Source organism: Battus philenor, unplaced genomic scaffold, assembly GCF_028537555.1.
Source record: "Battus philenor isolate CCGP_79_NKW_IND1 unplaced genomic scaffold, ilBatPhil1.0.hap1 SCAF_5, whole genome shotgun sequence".
Taxonomy (NCBI): domain Eukaryota; kingdom Metazoa; phylum Arthropoda; class Insecta; order Lepidoptera; family Papilionidae; genus Battus; species Battus philenor.
In genome coordinates, this window is record NW_027181715.1 from 2,036,163 (window position 1) to 2,048,762 (window position 12,600).

Consider the following 12,600-nt stretch of genomic DNA (forward strand, 5'->3'; position numbering starts at 1 on the left):
GTGGTCGATATCGCTAACTATTAGACTGCGCTTATGTTCATAAGCTTAAGCGGGTATAATATAATTTTCAAAATTTATTTATTTTAGTATTTTTATTGCGTTTACACTAAGTAAATAAAAGACTAAACTATACAAAACATTTCACTATTCAAATGACACTATCATAGCTTACTCCTCGCGTGATATTGCGGTTAATGCATGGTTCATTAAGTAACTTATTTAAATCAACTTAGCCTAATATTGCTTTCACCAATAAAAAATGAGAGTTATGATTAGATACTCAAATTATTTAAACTGTTGTCAACTTAGATCCCTTTGGCTATATTAAAGTTAATAAAATAAACAAACTAAGCTCACCTGTGAAGGTCAAGCGACAAGACAACTTCGTCGCTGTTGAAAGTGTTATGCCGCTAGTGGAGTCCAGAGAGGATAAAGGTTAAAGGCCTAAGAGTAAAAGGTCGCGGAAACTTACCACCTAAGTATTTCTTAAGAAATTCATCTATTAGGAATGTGACTTCGGCGTTTGGTGAACTCTACCATAAGGTAAGTACCTTGACATATTAGGACACCGAAGATTCATTACCATCATCATATCAGCCGATAGACTTCCCCAAAGATCATCACGATGACGAGTCTTATGCTGCCTGCATACAAACCTTAACTATGCCGCCGGTTCACGTAGTGGGGGGGGGGGGCACCCACGCCGCGTCTACGGGCTTGTGGTCGCCACTCGCTACTCGAAACCTTTCGTCTCCAACGGCAGTTGGATGCACGAGCGATACGTCTTTTGTATTTTATTTGTGATATATCATAAATTTTTTGATATTTAATTATTTCACAATTATAGTTTATAAAAAATTCCCCATATTATACGCTCTTCCTATGTACTATATTCTATGTTCTTGTAAATTATATTCCATCATATTTACGCTGCCCTTTTAGTACTGTGTTACCTTCTGAAGATGCTAATTTTGTTATACATACCATATGTCAAATTTTACGCATTACTATTTCATTCATAAATGAATATTAATATTGCAAAATGTATTTAAAAAAGGAATAGTTATTTTTTTATAAATATTTATAACATACGGAGACAAAGTTAACCTTATGGTTTGTCAGATAACGATTAAAATAAAGAAGGGTTGATACATGGGGAATTATATTTTAACCTTTCATAGGCTATATCGCATACATATGTTTATATATATCATAGTTAGTATATCGCTATACTTATATAGAATGATAAGTTATAGGTTTAGAAGTTTAAAAGCAGCCAAAATGAAGAAACAAAATTTGACAATGATAAAAATAAATGCCATTCTCTCTCCTTTATACTCAAACGTGATAACGACTAATATCTTCGGAGCTTATTAAGTTTTGAAATTGGAACACTTCGAAATACGCAACAAATGTTAATTTTAAGTTTATAAGAGCAGATGGCTATATGTCAAAGGTAACCGAACCCTAGCGCACAAGAAATTAGGTCTATTGTTGAACTACACAATCGCAACCGTCTCTGCTATCGGAAGATAATAAGGAATTCAATTGTTATGCAATCACGGAGCACCCGTTTCTGGATCATCTCCTCGCATTGTTAACTTCGTCTTACTTTCCTTTTGTTATTGTCTGAGGAAGTGTGCAAAAATGTTGGGAAGTCGCAGATGTGTGATACACGACCTGACGTTTCCCACGCCTTGTGTCCTATATCTATAAGATTCAAATTGCGTCGCACATTGGAATGTACAAAAATCCGATCTAGTTTTTGGGTGTATATTTTTTTTTTCGTAAGGCAAAGACCGTTCATGTAAATGCGGTGATTTATTTTAGTCAACAATTACCCTTGTGTCGGGTCTTGGGAAATTTACGACGCTATATCGAGGGGCGGTTATATCGAAACAACCTTTGTTAGGTATTATAAAATTATTATTAATATAAACTTGCGAGGAGTTCTTGTATCTGGTTTTTGGAAGTAACGAATTTATAGATTTATTACTTTCATATATTACGCACCCTATTCATTACTTTTTTTGCTCTGTCTACAGGCGCACTACATTAAATATTACTTGAAATATATGTTTTTATTTTATAATTTAAAATATAAAAGCGCAATGAGAGAAGTTTCAGCACTCCTCAGTGACTTCAGATGAAAATTTACGACCAAAGTGTATTATCAAGGATTGTCGGTATCGAAACGTGGTAAAGTAAGAACTCTAATTATTTACAAGCTTTCGTTAACTCAACAACACATGGTAACTAACTGTGTTCAGGATTTCTATACGAGATCGACTCAGGTAGAAGGAGATTCGTAGATGAATAAAATATCCCCCACAGACCATTTGCAAGTTTAAGTGGCAGTAAACAGCCCACTTAGATCTGATAGCCGCTTAAGCCTTAAGGTTCGTGAAGGCCATGGACCAGCGTAGCGTGGAACATCGAACCTTAAAATGGACCTTCGACTTTGTTAATGTCGATATATGCCGGTCTTATTGAAAATATATGGAACAGGTATAGGCCTCTAAAACAACCACTACTGAATATAGAACCTACGGCTGAAAGGATTATGAGGAAATGAATGGAAGAAGTTTAATTAAACTAGATCTCATTCTTTAAATCGGTCTAGGCAATTACGGTGACGTGGCTTGGCGTTTAACGGCAGAAAAGAGAGGAAGAGAATTTGTTTTATGAAAAATATAAATAAAATACACATTTCCCATAAATCAACGTCAGAGAAAAACGGCTGATGGATGCTTATAAAGAAAATTAATTTAAAAATTTTGTTTTTTTATTAATTAATGCATTTGAAAATAATAAGTAATTTTTTGTACTGTGATAATCTCTGTAACAAATGTTTACTTTTCTAAAAGCTTTTACCTTTCATGTCATCGTAAATAACCGTTCTGTAGATGACATATAAAAAGACAAACCTTGTGGTCAAAATTGTCTCTAGCACCAACTTTGAAAAACCGTTAAATACGTAACGTTGATTTTTTAAGTGACATTTCGTTGTTACTTGACCTATCATTTAATTACGACTTGATGGTAATTTACGGGACTATATGTAAAAAATATGAAAAAGATACATTTTATTATTTTTAATGTATATATATGTGTATATGAAAAAATTTACAAAGTATAACTTTATTAAACTAAAAAATTACGTATAACATTATAATAATAAAATATTTATCAAGTGTAATCAAAATTATAAAAGTGCACTAAATTAACCCAATAGAAGAAACAAGCCAATTATTTTTAATCTATAATTAATGAGCGTTATCTGTGAATCGTATCGTTAGAGGTAAAAGGAGGAAAGTTATGTCGGGGCTTTACGTGGGAAAATGGCTGAAGGTCAAGGAAGTTGTTAATATTGTTTTAATATTTTATTTAAAATTACTTTTATAATCTGTGTACTGGAGTTTTTTCAAATAATTTTTTAACTATTGTTATCTATGGTAGCTATCGAAGTGGTTTTAAGATGGTGACGTAAGATTTCGAAGAACAAAATAAATGTTTATAATTTTTAAAATTATTGTTAATAAAATTTACAATAAATATACAATATATAATAAATAATAAACGTCATTATAAATATTTTGTAAACATTGCCGAATATAATAACTGTTGCGAAAAAGAAGTCGATTAAAAGATGTTTAATATTTTTTTATGACGCATAAAAGTCAAGAGCGTCACAATAAAAGGTTCAAATTTTTATTACCACTTCCATTGGTGACTATGATATTAATTTATGAGATAATAATTCAGGTAAAAAAATCGCTTTTAAATATAATATTTAAAATTCATTGTCTTTCGTTATAAACACGCATTTATTTTCAACTGTAATCCAGTTATGGTTGCTTCCTGAATGTAATTCTACACGATTATATTTAAATTTTAAACTTAATACCTTACCGTCTTTTCCCTAAGTATACGAGGTGCATTGTTACCTTTACTTGGAGCCCCTGTTCTGTAATAATTTATTATTTGCGAAAAAAAATCAGTCTATTGTCAGTAGAAAACTCTAACGTATTTCTCAAGAGGAACAAGTTTTAAAAATAAAAAAGTATCGGTATATATAGTATCTGTGGCGCAAATGTAAGTTTTTTTTAACGTAAAAGGGTTCAATTGTTATCGGCCAGTGAAAATATTGGCTTGATGACAGGTGTAAAGACTTTATTAAAAAGTAAACGGCTGTATGTATGTTAAATGTAACTAGTTTTTTTTTTATTCCATTATAGAAACACCTAATAATTATATTTATAAATTATTTAATTATTATTATATAAAATAAAATTGTCTTATCTATTTTAATTATACGTAATCAATTTACTATTGAACATATGTCAAAAATTACAAACACAGATAAAAAATACGCAATATTTTTAAAATATATTTAATTAGGTTAAAAAAAGAAACTGTTTTTTTATCAAAAAAAGTACTTCAACAACGCGTGGTTTAAATATTAGATGCGAATGAAATGAAGATTTATTTTCTATTACATTATTTAATACGCACGTATTCAATCTTTTATAATTTTTGTACCGCAGTCCTGGGAATGTAATACCCTAATCCTTAAAACCCCGGAGGTCAGGAGGGCAAGCAGTATGATTTACTGCGACGGCGGACACCTGGGACACCGCGTGGTTTTGTTAAAATAAGCGTCGTTTTAACCGGAAGACGTGAAAAAGTAGTCAATTGTAATTTACGTTGTTTATTATATTTGTTTTCGTAAATTAAATGTAACCGTAAAGGTTTTTAAACGTAAACTTTCTTATATAAATTGCTAAAGAAATATGTGATTATTTATTACACATTTTATAACATTATTGTGTTCCGGTGAGATGTTAGACGTGAAGTAGAGACTTGTAATTTTTAGTCTCGAATTTTCAAATCAAATAAAATCTAAATATTCTTTTTTCGAAAAGGCTTTTATATATTTGAATAGTCAATCACCATAAAATATCGGCATTGTTGTAACTACAGGAAGCCACGACCGGCTCCCGAGGCAGTTTTGCTAAGAAAAGCCGGAGAGAAACTCAACAGTTATTCTTATTTTTTTTTCTAATTTTTTTTTGATTTTATAAAGAGTGCTTGACAATAATTAGCTTTCCGAGTGAGCATCAACATATAATTACAAATATTGACATCATTTTAGTATTCTTGGATAGAATAATATATATTTTTCAATAATATTTTTTTAAAATTGGTTTTAAATCACTCCAGCAAACCTGAAATCCACTGTGGAACTTACGTACTAACTTATGAACTTAGTTACATACGTGTACCTTGTGCTATTAATGTTTTATAAAAATTTTGAAGACGAAAACTAGAAGCTTACAGATTATTTTTATTCCTTGTTTTAATAACATATTTATCACTGTTTTTTTTTTAAATTTTGAATGTATTTCGGACAAACGAAACATTATTATAGATATATAGCCATATAACTGTAAAAATACCAGACTTATTAAAAAATTCTTGCAAAGAATCACGAGCTCCCATGCAATAAATGGTACACATTAATTGCTAAGCGCGCGTTTGTGCTATAATTTTTTAATTTTGTTTTACAGGCGGGATTATTGTTATTGTCAAATGCTATCTATAGGCATTCACACCTTTATCAGGCTAAATGTGACACATAGCTGAAGCCCCTAAGGGTATATCTAACAGCAACCAAGTTCGAGAACTTTCTCAGGAATCTTTGCAAATTGTTTTTAAATATTCCACTTCATTTATGCGGACAATTCGATGTAAAAAAAAATTTCACTTCGATCTCCGAAAGAGAGAAGAAAATCTGCAACAACACATCTTTAAATAAATTTTAACAATACATAGTTATACATTTACACGATATCAGATATAGCAAAAATGAAATTAAAATAATCAAGCGACATCGCTGCCAAGAATCATTGTCATTTAAATATTCGTTTTTAATATGCATTTTGAACTTTATAAATGGTAGTTCAATAATGTTTTGCGAAATTTTATTTAATAACCTGATTCCGTTTATTACAAATAAATTAGAGACTTTTTGAATCTTTTGTACAGAGAATTTCTCACAGTGCCTTGTAAATAAAAAACACTATGGATGTCGCTTATTTTTTTTATTTTGTTAAAATTATTGTAAATGGACAAAATATTATTATAAATATACTACGAAGCTACTGTAAGAATATTGACCTATTTAAACCGTTTTTTCAAGGAGATTCGCACAATACAGATTCAAAGATCTTATAAACCAGTCAATCTTAACAGGCACAGATAGAAAAACAATACAATATTGTTAAATGTCACAGCTTAAAAAAATATGCGGAAGTTTCTTTTTTTTTAACGAAGTCACGCAGAGCGATACCAACTTGAAACATCGATCCATATCAGTCGATTCAGTCCCCGTTGCACACGCTTCACCCCTTCAATGCGCATTACGTTACAATTCCATGACATATAGTTTTTTTTTTTAATCTACTTACACGTGCGGTCGTGAGAACTCTTTAATGTTCATAATACATCGCTACATTAGAGCATCTAATAGGATATATAATAGCGGAAAACCCGTAATGGTAAAGTGCTTGACAGTTAATAATTTTCTTGCGCTGTTCAAATCTCGTAGACCATAATCTGAAACTTTATAGCCACCCATCTCATCTATGTACTTGATTATTATATTCTAATAGTTTACAATTATTCATCATCTTTTTAATAACATTTAATAACAATTCCGATATCTACAGTTCACAAATCGCTATCCATTTAAAATGGATGAAAAATTTATAACTCAGGTATCTAATAATATACGTAATATAATCATGGAATAATAAATGTAGGTATTAATAAAACAGACTGGTGGTAGGTAGACCAAAGAAGAACCAAAATTTTGGTTTCTTTATATCTTCATCTGATGATGATGATGATTGTTAAACAAGCCCCCCCCCCATAGATTTCAAACAGAACCAGCTGGAAGCGGCCTGATGGATCTGTCTTCCTTATAGGCTGTCCTATGTTATTACTGCCAGATTATTAAAGTTCCAGCTGCCATCTTTACCGCCCATTTTAACTTACGAATCCTCTGGAAAATATTCACTTACTTTCTTCTAAAGTCAAGACTTTTAATAACCTAATTTAATACTCTTTATTGTTCAGTCTAGAAAATACCTAGCTAGGATCCAGAAATCAAGTCACGACATGAAAAATATTATTGAAACGATAATAAATAAACTCAAAACTATCGTTCCATCATAGAAGCAGTAAAAAGTGTATTTAAATTCAAAAACATTTTTTTTGGTTTAACAAAACTTACATGCATAGTTTTTAATCAGTAAAAATATACAAAGGAATTATAAAAAATTGCAAACCGCTTCTCCGATTTTAAGAACAAAAAAATCCAACCCCAATTTTAATTTAATGCACACTTCCTCTTTAAAATTAATTACAATAAATTATAATAACAAAAGAGGTTAAAGACATTTTTACGATCCTTCTGACGTCATGATCTCTAGCGATATACCGTACCATACTTTACACCATAAGAGCTGTGCAAGTGGTTGAAGCTAACAAGAAATCATAGGACGTAGGTTCGATGATTTATGGATAAAATTATTTTTTTATTTGTTAAATCTACTAACGGTTTTCTCTGTACAATTTACTTATTTGTAAGCATTCTCTACCAGTCAACCTATAGTGATACAGACATAACAAAGCAAGCAGGTCGTGATAAAAGAATAATTGCATTTAAAAGAATAATTTGCATTAGCCAAATGAACCAGAGGCGCTTCGTTAGTGTCAATAAATTCTAACATCATAAACCCCTAACGAACAATGTAAAACTGCCACAATTTTTTTTTCAACCAATGAGTCTAGAAACTTTTTCAAATTCCATCAAAAGCGAACGCACTAGACTGTAAAAGCGAAGTTCTCAGACTGAAATAAAAAAAGTTTGCAAAAAAAAAAATCAGCGCATGGTCCACTAAACTGCGAATAAGGGTGCTCAATAATCTATTTACTTCTCCCTCTCTTTCTTGTAGACGGAAAAACATAATAAGTTATCCCTGTCTGCCGCTAATTAATGGAATAACTGACCCTTGAAGGTAAGCTGATATAGACGAGCGTGAGAAGTGGTTGTTATGACTCTTTGTTTTATTGTGGTCCCGTCAAGTGAGTGTGTAAGTGCCTTTATATTATTTTTTTTTATTTTATTTCACTGACTTTCATTGAATTCGTGTAGTTAGCTCATGCACCGTGTAATTGTCACGGTTGCAATTATAGTTAATGATTAATTTTATTGTGTAATAAATAAATATATATCTTAATTTCTTCATTGACGAACTCCTCGTACCTTCTTGTGTTGTTTTCCTTAAAGCAACTGCAATAAGTCCCTATATGGACTTAACTTGTTCAGACCAGAGGGTATTATCTTTGACGCAGTCTTTTACAGTCTATTTTTCTATAAAATCAATTTTTCCGAGATATATAGTCGACTTTAATGACACGAAGAAATAACATCATAGCTCCTTAGATTTAAAAGAGAGGGTGCGAGCCGAGCACATTTGGAATTGTGTGTGTTTGTGTTGGTTTTTTTTTTTTCATTTATTTCCAGCAAGGGTCACAGACATTAGTCTGAAAAAAATAGCAGTTGCTATATTATTTAACATATCGCTGATTCTAAGTCTCTATCTGTATATAAGTTCAAAAAGCATCCTACATTTCATGTATTAAACTAAGAATCAAAATTCCTTTACATAATTATAGCTTATATTTTAAATATACAGCTATAAATATAAAGGAAAATTGCGAGTTACACCTGGCTATAGGTAATATAAAATTAATTACTTTTTTATGTGTCAAATGTGTCAACAGTGTACGGTTTTAAAATACAGTTTCGTATAATATCTCTGAATCATCATGTAACTAATATAAAAGTTTATTCAACTAAATCTTTTAAAAAGTTCCTATGACATTATCGCCCATTGCAAAGCGCATGGCTCTCCCAAAGATTTCTGTAAGATATACCATAACCGCCGCACTTGATAGAAGGGTTGGTGATCACGGTGTGGTATAATGGTACGCAGAGGACGTCTCTACCTAACCTCTGGAATTTTTTTATGAGCTGTGGCAATTTTATTAATTAACGCAAAAATTATGAATTATATAACATTGTGTCACGGGAATCAAACTCGCGACCTAGGATGGCAAGTCTCAATTCTCTACCGCAGTATAATATATTTGTAAGTTATAATAAAGCTTGCTTAAATAATTGCTCTACTAATATGTTAAGGTCATTTGTATGCAAAAAAACCGTCTTACTTTATTACGAACTCTACTCAGAATATCACAGAAGATTTAAATTAAATATAATAAATAAATGAATAAAGTAGATAAAATTAATAAATAAAAATTAATTCAATAAATACGTCTTTAAGTGTTTGATATAGTATTTGATACATGATCGATAGAATACTTGCTAACATTAGTTTTATATTTATGAATCATAAGTACATTTACATATAGTTTGTTTTACCGAATGCTACACCTAATATACCTTTATGTATTGAACAATGTATAGAACATTGTTTTATACAAAGAAGATGTCGAATATATTTTAAGTTGTTTCTACTGATGCCATTTCTTTACGATGGTAATGTTGTACACTGTCATTGATGTAAAAATTTAAAGAGGTCAATGTATTGTTCATTTTTCAAACGCGATCACTCTACTGTATATAATATTAATATATTTTTTCTTTTATAATGTGACATGCTGATAAATTGTATTAGTAAAGTCTATAGGAACAGATAAATAATAATTGATTATAATATGTTGTAGTTCGAATTTTTTTCTGGCTTTTTCTAAACATTACGTTACTTAATGTTTCTGAAACTATTGATTTTTTGATAGGCCATACCATACATTAATTGACAGCTAATGAGCTATATTTCCACACTTTTAAAACTTTTACACCTATAACCAAACACCCTCGACCTATACAAAGAACGCTACTCTCGTGGAATTGAACCTGCGACTTAGGAACACAATCTACTTGCATCCACTTTTAAGACCATCGTCACCCGTTAAATATAGTCCTGACAGTCTTATTACTCTAATAACACGATTTTTATATATATATATATATATATATATATATACTTAATACATATATATATATATATATATATATATATAGATATAGATATACATATATACATCGCATTTCGCAATTTCTTACAGACAACCTTTAGAATAGATTTGCATTATTAGCATTAGATATGTTGACCGTTGTGTCAGGCCTAGTACATTTTCAATTTTTTTTTCAAAATTAACTGATACCTTAGAGTTCCATAGTTAAACTACTTTAAAAGTCTCTAGTTTGATTTCCTATTAATACAAAATTTTTCCTAATTTAAAAACTTTTTGAACGGAATCTTGATATCATTTTGTGAAAGTTAATCCACTTCGTGAGTTTTTTTTTTTTTAATAAAACAATGATACTTCATACTAAAATTTTAGTTATTAATATTATAAATTGATACAGGTAAGACAGATTATGCAGCTTATTAAAACAATTTAAAAAAAATACTATATTATCCGTTGCTATATTTTAAATCTTCATATCTTCGATAAACTATTCAAATTATATAATATAACATAATGTAACGCACCTCACAATCCAAACTTATGTAAATGATGGCTGGGGTAGAAATTTTAAAAAAGGATGTATAGCCTTTCGTACCTCTTCTAAACATTCCCGATGTTTCTACCTGGAGTTTAGGCGCCAAACTCGATTTGTAAACATTATCGCTTGTCCTATCCACACATTCTTTTTTAAAAGTTTTCTTTTTTATTTTTTATATTGAACACCGATTTTTACTTAATGCCAGTGTTAGATGGTCATAGTTTTTTTAAACGTGAAAGGCTTATACATCTTTATTGAGTGGAAGTTAAAAGACAAATTTATAAATATTTTATTTTAAATTATATATGCTTGTTATAAAAAATATATATATAATTAAATACATAAATTCAGGGTAATTGATGTGGTAACACTGGTGTTAAAGTAATAAAATGCATCAAAGTAACGTGTAGCTCACCGTTCCTGTGTCTTCTTTCAAAGGATATCCCTACACATTGCACAAAAGGATCTTCCTGATGTCACTTGTAAAATCCAACCGACACACCGGACACATATCAACACGTGTTCTTTATTTAAAAGTATTTGTTTCTACCGAACCTTTCACTATCGATATAAAATTAAAAAAAATCTCAATAGTCACTTTTTAAACAAAACCGACAAATCGGAAAACCGACACTCACGTGCTTTCGCGCGTAAAGCTCGTGTTCAAATAAATTCAAGCATGGAACTTACCTGGGGACTGTGACATTTGCGACTGCTTTCGTCTCGCTTAGACGGCTTTGAACTTGTGCGTGAGTGAGAAAGACATGCTATGTATTGTCGATGAACGGCCGCGAAGTAACTGGGGGTATCATTTTTTTCTTTTTACCGGTGTTTTGTTTTGGCGCCTTATCGGTTATGATCTTGTGATAACAGTGTCTATTTTTAAGAATGCATTGAAACTCTCTTTGAACTCTACTCCTCTCTTACTCTCAACCTATTATGCTTTTAGCATGCGTATATACATCTGATATGCAAGCATATTCAAATTTTTGACTACAATTCCACTTTATAAATTCTGTTGCTTTATCTTTTGGACAGAAGGACACTGTTACCTTACAGGCATTTACAGATATTGTGAGCTTGTGTACATATATATATATATATATATATATATATATATATATATAACATTTTTCATATTTACACAATATATATATCTATATATATATATATATATATATATATAAATATATAAATATATATAAATGTTATTATATATATTGATTTTGATCTATTTCTAAAATGAAAAATGTCATATATAAATAATATTAATTTTTTTTTAGCGAAATCACTTTTCACTCAAGAATGCGTAAAGTATAATTACGGTACTTGCTTAACTCTGTATTGGAACTGTGAAAGTGTAAACATAAGAAAGTCTCAAACACTTATATACATGGTGATTGCATAGGTGTAAAAGTTTTAAAGAGGTGAATACATAACTCATTTGCAGTCAAAATAAGGTACACTCTATCCAAAAACCAATTATTTCCGAAATTATAAATGCAATTATCATTACGTTAATGAAAATGTAGTAAGAAAAAGTATTTTCAAATTTCGTATAAATACATATTTAAATTAATTATTGTTTAAATATTTAATGGAATCAGGTGTTACTTCGCGGAAGTCCATCCTAAGTAAGAAAAGGACCAATAATTAGCCAATGTGCGGAAGTGGCTAAATATTGGTCCTTTTCTTACTTAATTATTGTTTACTTTCGGTCCCTGCGAATTGTAGTTTCAAAAGTTATTTGCATTTCGCACTGTAATAGAAAAATAAATCAGTTTATATATTTTTGTGTAAACTCTATAAATATAATAGCTGTGAAATAATTAAAGTTTTTTTGTCGATAGATGATCTATGCAGTCATCTCTTAAAAGCTTGTACACATATAACCAATCACCCTGTATACAGTTACAAATGTACAGAGCAAAACT

General features: G+C 30.3%; 1 protein-coding gene across 1 annotated transcript in view; it reads right to left on the reverse strand.

Moving 5' to 3' along the window:
* PsGEF (Protostome-specific GEF) overlaps positions 1–11,271 on the reverse strand; it is a 91,934-nt gene extending 80,663 nt beyond the window's left edge. The window contains exon 1 of the mRNA XM_068772457.1: positions 11,082–11,271. The gene's annotated coding sequence lies outside the window, so the exon portion shown is untranslated. The remainder of the gene's footprint in view (positions 1–11,081) is intronic.
* Between the last annotated feature and the right edge of the window lie 1,329 nt (positions 11,272–12,600).